General features: G+C 39.4%; 1 protein-coding gene across 4 annotated transcripts in view; it reads left to right on the forward strand.

The window, feature by feature from the left end:
- Positions 1-18,791, forward strand: part of LOC103463737 (axin-2) — a 95,908-nt gene that overhangs the window by 55,800 nt on the left and 21,317 nt on the right. For all 4 annotated transcript variants that reach the window (XR_001776815.1, XM_017305987.1, XM_017305986.1 and 1 more), the window contains exon 6: positions 4,802-4,847. The gene's annotated coding sequence lies outside the window, so the exon portion shown is untranslated. The remainder of the gene's footprint in view (positions 1-4,801; positions 4,848-18,791) is intronic.

The raw sequence follows: 18,791 nt of genomic DNA on the forward strand, positions 1-18,791 counted from the left end.
ATTGAGAAACTCATCCATTGCCAAACTGCCTACAGTTGCAGCATCGCAGGTAACTTTCTCCAGTTATTTGTCATGTTTAACTCCCAACACAGAGACACACAGGACCTCAAGCTCTAACTCACACCTACAGACAATTTGGAGAGACCAGTTAACGTAACTGGCCTTCCGACTTGTGGGCAGAGTACCGAGAAAGAACCCACACAATCAGAGGGAGAACTACAAACTCCATGCAGAAAGACCACCAGGTCAGGATTCAAACCAAGGACCCTCTTGGTGGAAAAGCAGTGCCAGAGAGAGCAGGGTAAGCCCACAGCATCAACAAACCACCGTACTTCACTGTTGGTGTTTCAGCCTGTGCTTCATTCTCTCGTCTTCAGACATATTACAGTTTCAGAGACCAAAAAGTTTCAGTTTCGATTCGACGTTCTTCAGAGAAGCATTCTGAAACGTACTTGCTCTGTTTATAAAGGTGTGAGCCAACTGGAGCTGCCTTCGCTCCTGTCTTTACATCAGCATTAGTAAACATCTTGAAGGTCAGGCATGCATCAATCCTTTATCAAATTCAACATGAAACCTCATTGGCTGCTGCTACCAAGCCTTCCTGCACATTCTTTGCAGTAGGTCAAGGATTTTTAATAGGGCTGAACCGATTGCAGTTTTCTGGCCGATTGCAGATTACTGATCTTTCAAAAAGCTTAACCTGCCGATCCCAATTTTGGCCTATTCCAATTTTTTTTGTCTGAAATGTTGAAATGTTACTCAATATAGCAAGAAAGTTGTTGAGTTGGCAACAGTGGGGTCAGTATTGTTGATAGTAAACATGCAGACATAAGATGGAGGGCCAGTCTGTCAGTCAAACCCTTTCTTACCAGAGAGCAAAAGAGGACAGTGGTTGATTCTTAGACCTTTGCCAAGCTAGAAAAGATCAATGGATAAGATCAGCTTCGTATGTATAATCGGCCCATCAGCGATCTCCCAAAATTAAGGAAATCGGCACCGATAAGTTGGTGCACCCCTAGTTTTTAAATACTTTCCTCCTTGGGTATCTGGTATTAGTCATTAATAGCTTTTCCTTTCTGCCACCAGGTGGCATAGACCAGCTCTCCTTTAACATAAAACTTGCGAAAATACTTCCCACCGTGTATTTAGAAACATTGTGGGTCTTTACTGTCTTTCTATTGGGTGTGTCATTGACTGTCTGCTTGTCAGCAGTCAAGTCAGCAGTCAAATCATCCCTTTAGTGATTCTGTAGGTCAAAACATAACATCTCTATATCAAAAATATTCTTCCTTGCTTCTTATACTGTTCCGATTTTCTGTGAAACTGGATTTGGGGTTTTCATCAGCTGTCCAATCAGAAGGATTTAAAGGAATATACAGTTAAAAGTTGTCAGAAATCTATAAAATGAGTTAAACTTTTTCAATTGAGTGAAGGGAATAAATTATTCTTTCAGAGTCACATTTATTAAAATGCACCTGTACAAGCAGGCAAAGTACGGCACAATCAGCACACCCGACGTGCGACTGGTTCATCTTTTCACCGCGAAGACGATGTCGCATTCATCTCTGCTCCATTTTGAAAACACGCTTTCTGATTCTCTAACGTGCCTCTCAGATTGGAAGTCCTTTCCGTTCCAACTGTTTCAAGGTTTTTTTTCTCTTTTACTCTTTCCCTTTTTTTTCTTTTTCTCAAATGCTCTATCCTGTTGCGAGGTTGTCTCTTAGAAGTTGAAAAGTTCTTTTCAAGCCCAAAGTTTTTGCCGTCTTCACTTTTTCAGCTGGCAAGATGAATATCGTCGGGACAAAGCAGAGAAAAAGGAAAGGCTTTTGACAAGACTTCTAAAGGCCCAGGAGCTCGTCCTGTCTTTTCCCTTTTGCAGTTCCTACCCGTTACCAGCTGCTAAAAAGCCGCACAATCAAATGCAAACTAAGAAGTCGGCCTTTTAAGATACATCAGTGGGGCCCTTGTGGCGAAGCCGCTCGGCTTAGGTTTTTCACAACTTTTTCGAAAAAGAAGAAATTGGTGCATTCTCTTTTCTATCTGAGCTGCAGACAGTAAGTTCATGCTCTGTATGTGCAGAGCAGGCGATGCGGTTAATGCATGATCTGGAGAGCCCTTTTTTTTTTTTTTTTTTTTTTGCTCCAGGTGCTCTCGCTTGCAAAAATTTATCTTGTACAGAGCGTGATTTATGCTTTGTGAATGTAAGTGATGGTTGCAGTTGTATGTGAAGCAGACCTCCCTCATTCATTTTAACGCCGAAATGTGGGAACGATGAGCGATGGAGAACAGAGACGAGTGTACAAAAGCGACATGAATACCAGATGGTTTATTTTTTCCTCTCAGTCCGGTCATGAGTTGCTCTTTGTAGCTCGTGCTTTCTGGTCAATCTGTGTTAGATATTTGAAGTCTAAACAGTCGGTGTTTTCTGGGCCGAGGCGGAGGGCGGGAAGGGGGTGGGGGGAGGATTGTGGTTTGACACGTTCAAGAATCACTTAGTGAGGCGGCATCACGGGGTGGCCTCAAGTAACCTGAAATAGCTGAAACTAGACCTCTGGGCAAATAATCACCTTGGGCCTGCATAAAGCGCAATGTTGATGCATTGTAAATTGTGAAAACGAACGCTTTAACATTGTGTGGCATATGTATTTCAAGGCTTTGAGAATTGGATGCAATCCCGAATTTCACCCACACAACCACAGGCTTTTGCTCTAGCGCTCTTGACTGAAATATCTTTTGCATTCCAAAATGGACACACAAAAAAAAGCAACCTTTTTTTTTTTCCTCTTTTGAGGCTGCTTAAAGAATGTGTGTCTGAAGCCCTTCCCCTGCTGCTACCAGGCGTAGCTATCACAGCTCCAGGGTCACAAGCCGTCCACTGTCATCTCCCCAAAAGTGAAAGATTTGTGTGTTGAATCCAAACATGGCGCACTTACTCAGTTTTAGTCCAAACTGGACTCACAAGGTAACCGCAGGTCTGATGATCTGAACAAACAACAGGAATTGTTTAGATACTTTGAGCGTTCTCTCATCCTTCTTTGAAGAGGTTTATATGGGAGACTTTTTTGGCAGGGAAGCAAGCTGTCACACACGTCGTGCACTGTAATTTCCTGGACTTGTAACACACCTACTCCTTTGATGTGGGTTTTCGAAACCTCGTCCTTCAACCTGTTTACCCTGCGAGCATCTCAGTAACCGGTAATATGCTTAATGATGTCATTGCATACAGGTCTCTCTCTTTTTTTTTTTTTTCTTCAATCTTTACTTCATCAACAAGTTGGGTCAGTTATGTCACCGACTCAGATCTTTATAAACGGGGGTGTGTTACTGTTTTTTACTGCTTTGTTCTGCGGTTACACAACTATGTCTGTGAAGGTGAGCTTAATCATCGCACAATCATCCAAAGATCAACACGACTCGTCTGCGCCTCCAACATCAAAGAGCGAACACTTCTGTATTCGTCTTTTCAACCTCCTTCTCATTCCTGACCTGTGGTTTAAATGTTTTTGTTTTGTGCAAGTTCTTCCTTAATGAGAACTTGTTCTGAATTCAGTTGAGCCACGTGGAAGTGAATAATGTTCACTGTTCAACACTTAAATATTCTGAACTAAGTTTGCAGCTCCAGCGTACAGTCCTCACTCAATTAGTGTAAATAGTCAGATTTCAGAAATACAATATAGGTAATGAGTATAAGGATCATGTCATTGACTAGCACCAGTTTATTCTCTCTTATCTTCCTTTGTAATATAAGCTGTATTTTATAATTGCTAATTGTAATTGACTGCAACCGCAAATTCAAAAACCCACAGCAGCAGTGAATAAGTTGAAGTTATCTTGGTAAATTGAGATCCTAAATTACGTTATACCGCTTAAATTATACTGCTGTCATTAATTCAATTTATTTTAGATATTATTCACAACACAATGCCAGTCCTCAATAAGGTCATCTAATGGCTGGACAGAAATTTTTATTCCATCTTCACTCCGTAAACACAGAAAAAAATGAAAACACTTCGTGCAACCTGATGGATTTAAGAGTTCAAACTTGAACCTTCAGTGATATCCTTATTTGTGAAGCAAAACTGGATACAGCGGAACAAAGTTTAAAGCGAGAGGAGCAGCTAAATCACCTATATGAGTAAGCAGACTGAGAGCGCTCCTCGAGGGGAAATGACTGACTGCGTCTTTTTCTCTGGGAATTTTTGGAAGTTTTCCCCTAAAAAAAAAAAAACTGTAAGTCATTCAAACAGAAAACTGTGAAATGACTTCAAGATAAACTGCATTTCCCTTCGTGCTCCGTACTCAAAAATCAGTAGCGTTCAGCTCAAAGTTCTCCACAATGTGAGCTCAACTCATGAACAGATTCATTTGAACAATCTGCAATGTTATGCTGCACAATAATAACATGTGCACACACCCAGCAGAAAGGCCCTTTTTGTTGTTATGCTAAAAGAAGATGGATATCAGTCACTGGAGCTGGCTGCGTGAGGTTTTGGTGCCGTGCAGCTGTGCCGGGGCTCTGAATGGAAATATGACGAGTTTTGTCTGTGGAATGTCTCGGCATGAATGTGCAAAGATTTTGAACTTTCACCTCATGTGTGCAGCAGCTGAGGTCTTAGCTGGGGCATTCCTGTTCTTCCAACAGCTTTCAGCTAGTATCAGCTCTCCCCTCTATGCCGTATCGCAGATTATATCACAACTTCAAGAGCTTAATGTGAAAAATCAAGACAATTTGGCTCAGGCGTTTTTGGTCTGCTGTTTGCTCATTTCAGCATGAATATAGTTTTGTGTTTGTTTCTTGCAGGAATTGGCTGATGTGCGGAAGAAATCAGTAGGACACGCTGCGATAAGTAAGTGAGGTTTTTTAAAATGTTTTTATGTACTGTAATAAAACTTTGCTTCATGTTAGGTATGCATCATAAATGGAAAGCTGGTCAATACATTTATTCGTCGCGGTAGCTTTAAAAATGGGGGCACATTAAATTTGCACCAATATGCAAACTGGTATCTTTGCATTATGCTGTTTCTCACCGAATTGCAGAACATTTTTAAAACACTTGATTTTGATTTCTGATTCTAGAGCTTGGTCATGTTGTTCTGCTGGTTTGCTTTGTATTGTTTGCTAATCTGTTGTGTTATCTGATACCTCAAAATAGAGAGCTGACAGTAAATGATAGGAAAGACAAAATAATATTTCAATTGTGAACTTGCCATTGAAAAAGACCAATGTACAAAAAACTTAGGCAGACTAAGATGAGTCTGGTTTTCATCCAAAAACTTTGCCTTTTCTTTCATGTTTTTATTGTGAACCTTCGTTGTATTTCTAAACTGGCTTCATATTTAAATTTCCAGTTTTAGCTGCATGTTTATCCTACTAGAAGTGGAACAATCCTCTGTCTCAAATCTTTTTCAGACCCTAGATTATATTCTTCAAGGACTGCTCAGTTTTTAACACCATCAATCTTCCCATCAACATTTATAGTTTTCCTGTACCTGCTGAAAAAACAGCATTCCTCCCTAGCACTTCCTCTACTATGTTTTCTCTTCAGGATTGTGGGATTAGGATGATATTTGCAGGGGTTCTTTTGCAACTTAGAAGATGTTTGATATCCTATGACTTTTTTGAATATCGTGCCGCTGTTATTGGCGTGATATTTCCATATTTCTTCACTTTATTACAAAAGTCAGATCTGTGGAGTGCATGAGCCGCTCTTCCATGTGAATATAATCGGGGCCCTCTTGCCTGTATTCTCTGAGTATTATTCTCCTGTCCTAACTAGTCAGTTTAGATGGAGGGCCATGTTTTGGTAGGTTTGCAGCTCAGGATACCGTTTCATAAACCACCATTAAACTTCTTCACAGCCTCATCCCAGACTTGTCGGGTGTGTTCCTTTGCCTTTATGATGAAGTTTACTCACTAATTTTCTCTATTAAATCTCTGAGGCTTTCACAAGCTATAATGTAATTAATTAAATCACAAAAATGCTAACTCTTAGCTGATCAGGTTACATCTCAAAACAGTCAGTTGCACTAGATTTTATGGATTTTTATTACAACTATTATTTTTTGTGAAACGAGTCTTTTGTCTTAAACATCATGACGACTTTGCTGCTTTGTTTTTGTCTATCTAAAAAAAAAAAAAAAATCCCCAATAAGATATAGACATGTTTGCGGATTTAGCATAACAAAACATGGCAAGGAAGGACTGTGAATGTCTCTGGAAGGCACTGTAAATCACATAAAAGAGGTAAATATGTGTCTCAGACTACAAGCTAAAACGGTTTAGAGTAAGACAGGTCAATCCAGAGGTTCTGTTTTTATTTGGTAAAGTTGACATCATCACCACTAGTCTGGTCAGCCCTTGTTGTTTCAAAGTGTGTTAACCTTTTGAAGACAGTAAAATTAAACAGCAATATGTGTTTGGATGTGCCTGTCCAAACTACAAAATTAAATGAAATGAATTTTAAATGCATGATTTTGAAAAAAAGGATCCTAATTTAAAAGGCTCAGCATGCACTCACACACTGTTGGTCCCTGGCACCCCAGCTGCCCAGGATCTCTAAAGTCACGTTGTCCCAGTCTGATTGAAGGTCCAGCTGGTAGACCAGCCCTTTTCATCCCTTTCCCTTTTATGAGAAAGACAAACAGCTCCATGTCGTCACCCACACTAGAGAGATTGATACACACACTCACGCGCAGACAGGGACATATGCACACACGCATGCACACGCGCACACACACACACACACACACACACACTCACATTTTCTTAATGGATGCCCTCTCTCCCACTGTAATCACTTTGCTAATGACCTGCTTGAACTCTGAATGAAACCCAGAGGGTTGGAACAAAAGGTGGCTGTAGCTTAAAATGTGCAGCATGTGAACATGGCTGACTGGAAATAGCTTGTGATGACTTGATGACTTCTAGTCTGAACTTTAAGAATGAAAAAAAGGCAACTTTTTCAGTTTTTGTCTTTGTATGGAAAACATCCCAGATGACTTTTCATTCCTCCTTTGACAGCCAGTTTTTAACAAAATATCTACAGGTATATTATAGGTATAATTATAATATGCATTACTCTTAGGCTTGTTTGTCAGGTTCAATATAACTTTAAAAAAATAAAAACATGTAAGCGGGTATAACAGGTACTATTCATTATGCCAACATTTCTAAAGTTTAAATTTTTTATTGGTTTTATACGTCATATTTTTTGCTGCTGTAATCAGAAAATCCTCATAACCAGCAGAAATAAAGGCTTGAAAAAAATATTGGTGTGTGTAAATAATGTTTACAATAATGTTGCACTTGGTAAATTGAGCAACTTAAAATAATGAATGTCTAAATTATATCCTAATTTGCAGAGTTGCACCTGTATAGTCTACTGTAAGGATATGTAGTTATATGATTCCCCCTTCACAAACTGCTGCTCCTATTTTACATAAGAAGAGCATCAATCAGAACTAAATGGCATATTTTGCAAAGTTTTGACTTACTTGTGCTGATTTTTACCCATTCCAGCTTCTCTTCAAGGAGTTTTGCAGTAATTATTTATATGAGGAGCAGTGCTGATGGGGGTAAAAACTCAAATTTAAAATAAATGTAGAAAAAAAAGAGCATTATAGTAAGGAACATCTCTGGTGAGATGGAAACAATACGGTAGCTTGCAATAATTATGAACATTTGATGATTGCTCAGATGGTTTAAAGTAGTTGACCCTTCTAGTTCTAGTTTAAACTTTATTGGCACAAACTAGTTTTGAATTCTAAAAAGGAAATAAAAAAATATACTTTTTTCTTTTCTTTTTATTTTTGTTTATCTATTTTCTGACCATTGCAGTTAATGGCTTATTGTGTTTAGCTGAAATGACTTCAGCTTTCTGGTATTTCACCCCCATAAAATGGCCTAATTTGTGCAAAAAAGGCTGGTCTACTAATATTTGTTGTGCATCAGCATAAAAACCTTTAAATTCATCAGATTATGAAGTCCTGCTTTGATGTTGTTTCTGTGAGTCCCGAGTAAAAACATCTACATGATTTTTTTTAATCCCAAGAGATAATTGACCTCTTAGATTAAACAAACACAAATTAAACTTCTGGTACGTAGATCTCCTCGTCTTTACATAAACACGGCGTAGGATTAAAATAACTGTTTATACTTCACATGACCTGAATGAATCACTGAATACATAACCATGAGTCATTCTGTGATTTGTAAGCCAGCATCCTACCTGCATGCTTGAAGAAGGGTTTTCTAGTAAAAGCCCTTTCAAAGCTGCTTCCCTGTTCCTCTCTCCCGCTTCAGCAAACGAACACAACAAAAGGTGGGACAAGAGTCGGACAATAATAAAGACAGAGGAGGAGAGAATGAGCAGCCGGATCTTAACTTCCCGGGTGTGTGCTGGCCCAAGAGGCCACTTGTAGGGTCATTTTTACACGAAACTTAACTGTAACAATGAGATTTCAGAAAAGAAAGGAAAACACTGGCCCCTCCACATGGAGACCTTTTTTTTATATATTTAAAATTGGTTGTGGGTTAAACAAAAAAACAAAAAAAAACTCATGTTCACATGGAACTGTTTCCAGAAATGTTTTCAACCACTATTTTTACTCCTCCAGACCTGTAAGTGGCGCTAAACATGAACGTTGGGACATGCAAAAAGAAAGCAACAAAGCATGAGTGGAGCCTTTTGTGTAGAGCCCTGATGACGTTGAACTTCTTCTCCGTGTCATGTCGAATTATAAAACAGATCAATTATAAGACAGCAAACATGTAAACTACCACTGTTGTTGTCATGTATTACGTGCCTGTTGGTGTAAGTCAGGCTAAAAGCACCAGTGTTTTCAGAAATAGACATTTTTTCTGTCTATGTTAATTACAGGAACTTTTGTGCCATTTATGAAAACAAAAATAGGGATTCTAAGTTTCCCCAGCTAGCAAAAGTCCGCGGCTGGGAGAGTGAAAATATAAAAAAAACTTGTTTTTTTTTATAAAACATTTCAATAAAAAGAAGGGGAAATAGATCAAATCAACACAGCACACAGAACACACAAGGGCAGAGTGAAATGAAAAGATGAGATCATAGATCAGTTTCTACAACATCTGATGGGTCCTGTTGGTTGTCTAATGTGCCTGACTCTTTCTCTCATGAAAATCTGTCCGGTAGCAGCTTGTTGTCAAACTCCTTCATAAATCAGAGCTTGTATGAAATACCAGCAGGAGGCAAAGGTCAAAGGAGAAAATTAGCAGCTGTTCTTTCCTTTCCTTTCATGTTAGCTGCGGGGCTAATCACCACGTCTGCCATCAGCCTCATTTCCACTTTAAAACAACGTTGCCGACGACGGGGGCGTGGGCTTTTTCCCTCTGCTTACATTTTATGGCACCAGTGACCAGATTTTTATCTGTGCAGAAAGTAGGGGAGACATGTAGTTCAGAATGAGGAGCTGTACCTTCCCCAGCCTTTTGTTTCAGCATTCATTTCTGCATCTTCAGGTTCTGCTTCTTTTCATGCAGCTCTGTCGACACACGTCAGCAGCTCCAGAGCAGCAGTGATGACGGCTGAACTACTTTGCCTCTTCTCAACTCCAAGGTGGTTCTGCTAGTTAATGTGAAGCCCGGTGAACTTTGACGACCCCTCACTCTCACAGTGTCTGTTATTCTCCTGCCCTGCTGATGCAACTGCAAAGCGGATTAAATAAATGTAATTATGGCCTATACCTGTTATCAGTAGAATAGACATTATGGAAGTGTTTCCCATTAAGTTGAAGGGAAGTTTTCCAGATTTTTGGTGTCCCCATTAGACGTAATGTGTTTCAATAATGACCGAGATGCTAAAGAAAGAGAAAAGACAATGTGCATTGTTTGTCAATGATAACATTCAGCAATTCTTCAATTGCAAAGGTTTATCTAAGGCTGCTGGCCCATATGATAGACCAAGACTTGCTAATATAAGTTAGTAACGATGGGTTTTTATTTGTTGCAACAGAATAAACGGGGCTGAATATTACATAGTAGACACCACACTATTCAGGTTTTTACTTCATGTAATGGTCCTTCCTCTTCACAATTGTGTACTTCATGTTGCACTATCACATGAAATTCCCATTAACTTCTTTGCATTTAGTTGTAACGTGACAAAATGTGAGGAACTCTAGTTGGTGTAAATACTTTAGCAAGACATTGTATTTAATTCTTTAGTTTTGTGTTTCTCTTTAAGGTTTCCTGTTTGCAGATGAGTTTTCACTGCTGCATATAGCATGTGTTCTCTCATTTAAAGCTGCAGAAGGTAACCCTTATAAAACAATATGTTCTTTACAAGTTTTTTTTTTAATTGTCACTTTGTCTTGAAAGTATAATCTCAGAAAGATCATCTGTGGAGAATGTGAGCTCTACCATCCACAGAAATACACCAATCTCAGTCAGAAACAACCAGTCAGAGCCAAGAGGAGGGTCTTAGCACTGTAAGTCATGCTCGTGTATGTACTGCTCACAACATTACCTCGTGTGCAAGCTCTAGATTGTAGGTTTGCTTCAGCTATGCTAATAGTGGAGAAGCAACATAATGTTACAGGAAAACTGTTCGTCCAGCTTCATCGGTGGCCATGCTAACTATTCTGCGCATTCACTGTAGGCTAGCTGTGGAGCAGGGGGAGGGTGTGGGCATCGAGTACACAAGGATGATTGGCAGCACTAAGACTTTCCTCCTAGGTCTGATTGGTTGTTCCTGATGAGGAGCAATGTTGTAGGTTACCTAGTGCAGCTTTAATGACAAGATATGCTTGGAATGATTTTCTCTAAAGTATTTCTGAACTTTACTTTGACTAACGTCACCAGTAAGTGACAAAAAGAGATTTCTTTTCTCTTCTTTTGTTTGCTATTCGCTACTTCTCAGGGCAGAAGTTTCACAAGTTTTCTCCCGTGAGATCTGTTTTCAACCCCACATTCAATGTGGTTAAATTGCATGAAAATGACATTATACATATTTTCTTTGTCCTTCTATAGCTCCCCTCTCCATTCTTTGACCCTTTTCTCTCCTCCCCCACACCCTTTCTGTACTTTAATTTTACATCTCTCTTCTCCAGTTCTGCACCCTTTCTCCATCTTTTTTTCCTCTCTGTGGGAAAGTTTTCCCTATCGGTTGTCAGAGCAGTCAGTGAGGTGCAAAGCAGCGTAGCTTTGATGATGTTCCTCTTTGCCTATCTGCTGTGCAATATGTTTTGAAACTCCCCCTCCCCTCTGCACACCTGCTGGGAAGCTGCATGACACTGGGAAACATTCCACAATAGGGTCAGAACACTTTTATCTTAGTTTTAGTTATGGATTTGGAAACTCTTTCAGGATTAAAGGAACGTTATGCAGCTGGCCAGTGCTGAGCACCTGTATGATTGCTCTTTTTTGCTTCATGTGGGACTTCCTTTATTCCCAGTAGGTGGGTCTGGCTCGCTAAAAAATATCACTGCCTTAAAGAAGAGAGAGAGAAAAAAGTAAAGATTAGTGTTTCATTCTGGAGCAAACATTCTGTTTTGCTCCAACCGTTTTGTTTGTACATTCATGAGTCATTGTGGTTTGAGACTAAAAGTGATTGAATGCTACAAATGAGGCTTTTGGGTGGTTTTTGCCCAGCAACTTCATTTTGTGATTTCACTATGAGATGCTTTTGGAGACTTGCGCGTGAAGCGCAGCCTAAAGAGACTGTGACTCACACTGGAACCATGAAATTCTGTTAATTATTATTTAACTTCGTCACAGAAAAGCAAGGAGTTTTGAGTTGTTTGGTTCTTTGACTCCACGTTTGCAGTTTGGGTGGGTGAGTTTACTTTACTGGGTAAATAAACAAAGACATGTTACTTTCACATTTGGGATTCATTGAACGTTTATGCAATCCCCATATTTTACGAGGATAGCCGTGCTCCAGCGTATGAATCATGGGGCTGCGGTAGACTTCTTGTCCTTTGAAATTCAGCATTTACTTATACTCGACACAAACCCAGTACTTTTCCAACTGTGTTATGTGTAAAAGCACATTGTGCTTTTTACAATGATTCTACCAGTATTGCAGGGACTACTTTGGTGTTGTAATTTGCACATGAATTATTCAACATTAGCATGTAGGATGATGCAGTACTGTTTCTTTTTTTGACAGCAACAGATATTTTGGCCCCAACCGGAAGTTCTTAAGGAAAGTTTCTACTTTGGGCAGTTTGCCACTAAAGTTGCTTGGCATTTGCCATTTGAATCTAAAGGTATGTACTGGCCACAGCAAAAAAAAAAAAATCGCTCATCTGCCTTCACACATGAAACTAAAGTGGTGTCCCATTTTTAATCGATATAATTTACCAAATCCTTTTGAAACGACTTCAACTCTTCTGTGAAGGTTTCCTGTGAGAGTTTGTTTATGGGACATTGGATCGTTCTTCCAGAAGCTCATTTGTACAGAGAGAGTCAAACACTGATGTTGGACAAGAAGGCCTGGCATTACGGTTTCCTCTCTAATTTATCCAAAATTAGAGATTTTGGAATCAAAATTTGTCTTACTGGTGAGCAGAAAAAAAACATTTGCCTTCTTTTTGCCACCCTGGACTTTTATCTGGATTATTTTCCCTACATGCTGCTGCTGTGGCATCAGATAAATAAACAATAGGATTGAGAGATGAGTGCATGTTTGTCACATCCTGTGTTCGTACACAATGTGAATCTAACTTTAAAATTAAACTTAATAGTCTCGTTGCTTTTATCATCGTCCTTCACCTGGTCGAGAGGTGCCAAACATTTTTTACGGGATGATTGAGTTATTTTGTCTCTTTTTCTGTCGGCACATCCTGTGAAAAGCTCTGAGTCCAGCAGCAGGAAGCAGCTTGGTGTTTAATGGGGGAGAATAAAAAAAACAGGGTTGAACGTAACAACACAGACCAGTCTTTTCCATGAGGATGGTAATGGAATATTTGATTAATTCTATGTACACAGACGGTTGTTTGGCTTGTTTCACGGAATCTGACTTTGTATCGACACTGCCACGCATCATGCATACCTTTCAGTCGGAGCGTGACAGAACTGGTAGGGTGTGGATATGCCAATATCACAAGGACCGTCTGTGCCACTTGTTCTTCAGACAAAGGAGCGTTGCCAGCTCTCTCTGTTGGTCTTATGGTGTGTGTTTTTTTTCTGTTTCTTGTTGCTATCATGTAAAGATATAAACGGTGGCGTTGTGCACCATCCAGTGAGTGGAACTCGTTAATCAGTCATAATGATACATTGACTTGCTGTTCAGATTAGCCTCAGTCTATTTGCTTTTGCATTGCACCGTCTACAACTATTGTCCACAATGCCAACAACAGTGAACATAAATTCATTTTTACATCAGTCTGTCCTTGATTTATTGTCCTTTTGTATTTAAGAATGCCGCCAAAAAGCATCTACTAACAATATTACATGTTTTACCAAACTATGGCCATCTCTTTTATTCAGCAGTACTCGTCATAGTGTCAGAATTGTGGTCTAAAACATCCAAATTACAGCCTTAATCAATGACATGTTTTAGTATTTCTTTCAAATGAGTCATGTCTTCGTAGCACTGATTGCATGTTTTATACAACCTGGTTTAAATACAACCCAGTACAACTGTCTTACATAGACACTTAAAGCAGGAGCTTGACGAATAGTCTCCTTATTTTGTGTTACATGAGTGTAGAGGTCAGAAGTTAATTCCTAGATTTCTTTATAACTCGTTCAAATATGTTATTAGGCACTTACGCAATCACCTTTATGCTGTTGTATGTTTTTACTGTTGATGTTTACATATTTAGACGTTTAATCTACCCTATTCGGATTTTAAAGTTGGAGTTACAACTTCTGTTCGCTCACTCAGCCTAGTTTTCGATTGGTTAGCTTTGTGACACGTGAACAAGAACAAGGAAGTGAAACGTGTAAAGAAGTGTGGAGAAGAGTAAAGAGCTGTTTATAAAAGTTATTTGTCTCCATCCTGTTGTGTCTGCTGTCTGAGCGTGTCCTTACCGCAATCTATCAAACCCACATGTTAAATCAGCTTACTGGTTTTTCTTCTGTAGTCTTAGTGCAGTCGTCTATCCTCACATTGAAAATTTAGAGGGAAATTTTTCATTTTCAGTATATTTATTTACTGACATAATATCGTCAATAACTTTTTAGGGATTTTCTTGGCACTAGTGGGGATTATTGAACAATAATTACACAGAAAACACAGTCAAGAAAGAACGGGAAGGCACATGGTACGGCTGCTCCACCAACTGAGTCACCAAGGTCTCCATGTTGTCCAAAATAAAGTTTTGTCAACCTAGCCATGTGCTAAAAACAAGGTAGAAACCTACAGAGAGAGAGAAACCATTCTCAATACTTCTTTGCACAAGCTCTCTCTCTAAATCACCTGCACTCTCTTGTGGTTTCTTTTTTTTTGCTCTTTTTCCTCCTCTGCTCACCTGGTGGGATTTCCACAGGATTTAGGTTAAGGGACTGAGGTCATCATGGAGAAAGTTTGACATAGTTTTAGATGAACCATGTAGGATTATGTTTTTGATCATTATCCTGCTGAAAGATGGAATAATACTCTACCTGAACTCACAAGATTTGTAATCATATAACCATAACAACATTGTATTTAAAGAAGTTCATCACACCCTGGGCTCCAGCCCACGAAACCACAAATCTTCCATTAAACCTAACAGAGGGAAACAGGTGATTTTCAATTTGTCAACAAAGAGAAAAGCATAATTTTACTAATGGCCACACATCACATGGTTGTCGATACTTTATAGATTGATTTTTTTATTTGGCATGCTTTCCAAGCAGCTGGTTATCATATTGACAGACAAAACTAGCAGTTTTAAAACTTTTTGACCCAAATAATGCTGTTCTTTGCTGTAGTGAAGTTTGGATATTTATTTATTTGTTTACCTCCTTTACGCTCAGTGCTAATACTGTTAAAATAAATAGCGATTCAACCCCCATAGCGGTGTTGTTGCCTATTTCTTCATGAAGGGAAGAGAAAGTCATGGATTAGTAATTAGAAGAACCTAGATAGACTTCTTGACTTTTTCTGTTCTACTTTACATGTCGAGCAGAAAAATACAACGTAGTTGGATTTATTTTGTAATAACTTTGATGTGTCAGTAAAATATCATGTGCTCAAAAGAAGGCTGGATATTTCACTTTTTTTTGATGTGAGATAATTTAACATCAAATGATACTTGGTTATACTTGGAGAGGGAAGTCTGGGCCTCCCTTCTGAAGCTGCTGCCCCCGCGACCCGACCCCGGATAAGCGGAAGAAAATGGATGGATGGATGGATGATACTTGGTTTTCAGCTTCAGCTTGTATTAACAACCCAGTTTGCATAAATAAAATGTTTGTTTGTTTTTTAAACTTGTATAACTTTTTTAGACAAAGGCTCAATCAGGATTATTACCACTAACATAATTTCTAAAAAACAAGAAAACAAAAGTGAATCATTAAAATCATTAAAATGAAGGTGATGTAATTGCTTAAAGTCCAGCAGTGGTAAAACATCGCTTTGCATTTAATCAGCATTATGTTCTACGTTAACATCATGATCGTGTCCCACTTAATTTGCTCACATCATGGTAATGATGCTGCAATTTCTGTTTTTCCTGACAATGTTGGATATTTTGTCCCAACAGGCGTTTCTGCAGGACAATTTTATGTTTCTCTATTAATATCTGATTCAAACTAAGTGGCTGAGTTTTAAAGTGATGGTGTTCCCATCATGTGCATTTAAAGTGGGTATAAATGTGGGGAGTTTCCTAATTTATTCCTCACCAGAAACTGCTTTTTGTAGTTTGATTTCATGGAATAGTTATAAAGACTTAGTTATAAATCCAATACAGAATAACTCATTGTAGGTGTTTGTTAGAGACGTGGAACTTTATTTTTTTGGTTTGAGATTGTGAATTAAGGTGCATGCGGTGCTGATGACACCAAGGACATCAGAGATATCTTGTAAGTTGCAACATAAAATGTACCGAGACACACTGGAAGAATACAAGGATGTGGTCTAGCATGCCAGTGGTGGTTTTTAAACTGTGCAAACTGAATTACACCTTGGAAATGCAGACACGCACAGACTCTGTCTGTCTGCCTTGGCAAACATTTACTCACATTAGGTGGAGTTTGAGTGCAGCCAAAACAGATGAGACAAAGCATCGCAGGCGCTGTTTCTACACATTATTAAACTTTTAAGCCACCGATAAACAGGATTGTAGGAGAAAAGAAAAAGAGAGAGGGGGGACGTTAGAGTAATTATTCATCCTCGGCGCTCACACATTCACTCACCCACAGTTTTATTATTGAGTCTCTCAAATGAGCTTCAGAGGATGACTATGAGGTTTTGCCTATTTTTCTATCTGCTGGCAACTTCACCTGTTTGTCATCACCAGTTATTTATTAAGACTGTCCCTTAAATTGACATTAGAGTTTGTTTTTTGTCAAATTGGGTCCTTAAAGAGGAATGCACCTCTAACAAGCCGTAACAAGCGAATGAATGGCTGGCTTCTCAAACTTTAAGGGTGTTATGCACCATGTCCAACTTCAAAGCCCGTCTTAACTCCACACTTTAATTGTATCTTCTTCAAGCCCGTCTGCCTGACCGCCATCTGATTCTGCTGACAACTGCACTCCTCTTACTTCTCCACACTCATCCCTCTATCTCCCCGCTCCTGCTTCTCTGTCTTTCTCCATCTGTCAGAGCAGATAGATGCCCCCTCCTCCTCCACCAGCCCCCACCCCGTCCTTCTTCCTTGCAGTTCCTTCAGCTTCTCCAACAAACTCTCTCTGCTACAAGTGTCAGCTCTAAATTACTTTTTTTTCTGGGAATGTGTTGACGTCTGCACGGAGAACGATGCTGTTTACCACGCTTTTCTTCTCTCCCTCCCTCCTTTCCCTGTTTATTTCTCTCCTTTTTTGCCGTTTCTCTCAGAGCCTACAAACAGACATTCACGCTTCTCTCCATATGGGCTTTAATTTGCCATTGTCCCCCAAGATATTCTTCGCTCAGGCTTGAGATAAAGGGATAATCACTTCAAAGGGAAGCTGGGGGGGAGACTGCCCCCTCCCTCCCAGCTGAAAGGAGAAGTGGACAATACGCTAATTGAGAGGGGGAACTGATCACAGGGTCTGTTCAAAGGGACGCCTGGCCACGCCCCCTCCTCCCTACCGACGCACTTAATTTTATTAGTGTTTATGGCGATGCTTCAGCCAAAATTATCACTCCAACCCTCCACAGCCTTTGAACATCCAAATTTTGGGTTATTTGCAATTATCCACCCTTTCGTCTGTGTTTTTTTTTTTTTTTTCTGTGCTATTTCAGTGCAAGTATGGGGATTTTGTGAAGAGCAAAGAGTGATAAAAAAAAAAAAAAAAAACAACCAAAAAACAAGCTGTATGGGATTTATTGTCCGCGATGTGGGAACACAGGCTGTTGGCTGTGATGTGATGCAAATCCAAAGGTTCTTGTGAAAAAGTGACAAAAAGGGGTTGAATACGGGCCTTATGTTTGACTGATGCAACTAATGATGCACCATCAAAGACTTCCGCAGTTCGGCAGCGACGTCGCTAAAAAGGAAACAGAGAGAGAAACAAAAAATAAAGAAGGAGGGAAGAGGATTTCTTTCAAACAAATCATCTCTTCCATTCCAGTGCCATCATTTAACTCCTCTGTCTATTTCTGTACGTCCTGATGACACCTCTGCTGACAGGAGCGAAATGAACATTTTTCCCTTGCCATGTAAGGGAGGCTCTAATTAAAGACGAGTTTCATTTCCAATTTGCGGTGGCCCTACCAGATGTCTTTAATTTCTCCCAGATCACGAGCTCTCAATTAGCCTTGAGGTCACCCTATTTTATTTTTGGTGGTGGGGAGGGGGGGCTTCGTAGCCTATCGGTGGCAGCACTTTTGTTCCTGCATTGTGCTTTTAGTGCTTTTGGATCCCCCCAGCAAGTTGGTTAGAGTCCTTACAAAGGGGTCAGGGTGAGGTCAACTTCAAAAAGGAGTTTCTTGTGGATAGTTTAGAGCAACCTCACACTTTTGTTACTGCTCGACACAAGAGCGCTCTCTCCGTGGTCAACAGGTGTGGTCTCTTGGGTTCAACGTCTCGCAACAATTAGAAAAAGAAGAATTAGAGGAGGGAGCATCTATAGGACAGTAGGTGACTGAAAATGTTTCTACCCATTGAATGTTTTTAGATTTTGACAAGTTACATCCACAAATGTTAATGTATTTTGTTTTATTGAGCACTACATTAGTAAAGGGGGTTGATTACAAATGCATGCCACGCTTTGTTAAAAAAGAAATTAAGACCTTGTTTGTTTGTTTTTTCCATTTATTTATTCCACACTTTTGCATATGTGATAGCGTGGAACGGGCATGGGGCAACATTTGTCTTTCTGTTAAGTAATTAGATATTTTCCTCCTTCTTCAATCTGGTGTTGACTGGAACGATTGTGGTGGGGATAGTATGTGATGCACTGCAGGTGCATGGATGGTGGAGATAACTGGTTCGACTTTGCTTATCACAAGTTGGTGATAACGTTTTACAGAAATGCAGATGTTTTGTGGAAAATATGCTTTTTACATCAAACTAATCAAACAAATAATCATCACATGTTCCTTAGATGACAAACAATATATGAAGTGATTTTTCAGAGATGTCAGAGCAGCCATTTTAAAATTACTTAACAAATTATATATGAAGTTAAGGTATAACCTGGATAGATACATACAATCATCCAAATAACAATAGCTAATATA

The sequence above is a fragment of the Poecilia reticulata genome, linkage group LG1 (genome assembly GCF_000633615.1).
Source record: "Poecilia reticulata strain Guanapo linkage group LG1, Guppy_female_1.0+MT, whole genome shotgun sequence".
NCBI classification, from domain to species: domain Eukaryota; kingdom Metazoa; phylum Chordata; class Actinopteri; order Cyprinodontiformes; family Poeciliidae; genus Poecilia; species Poecilia reticulata.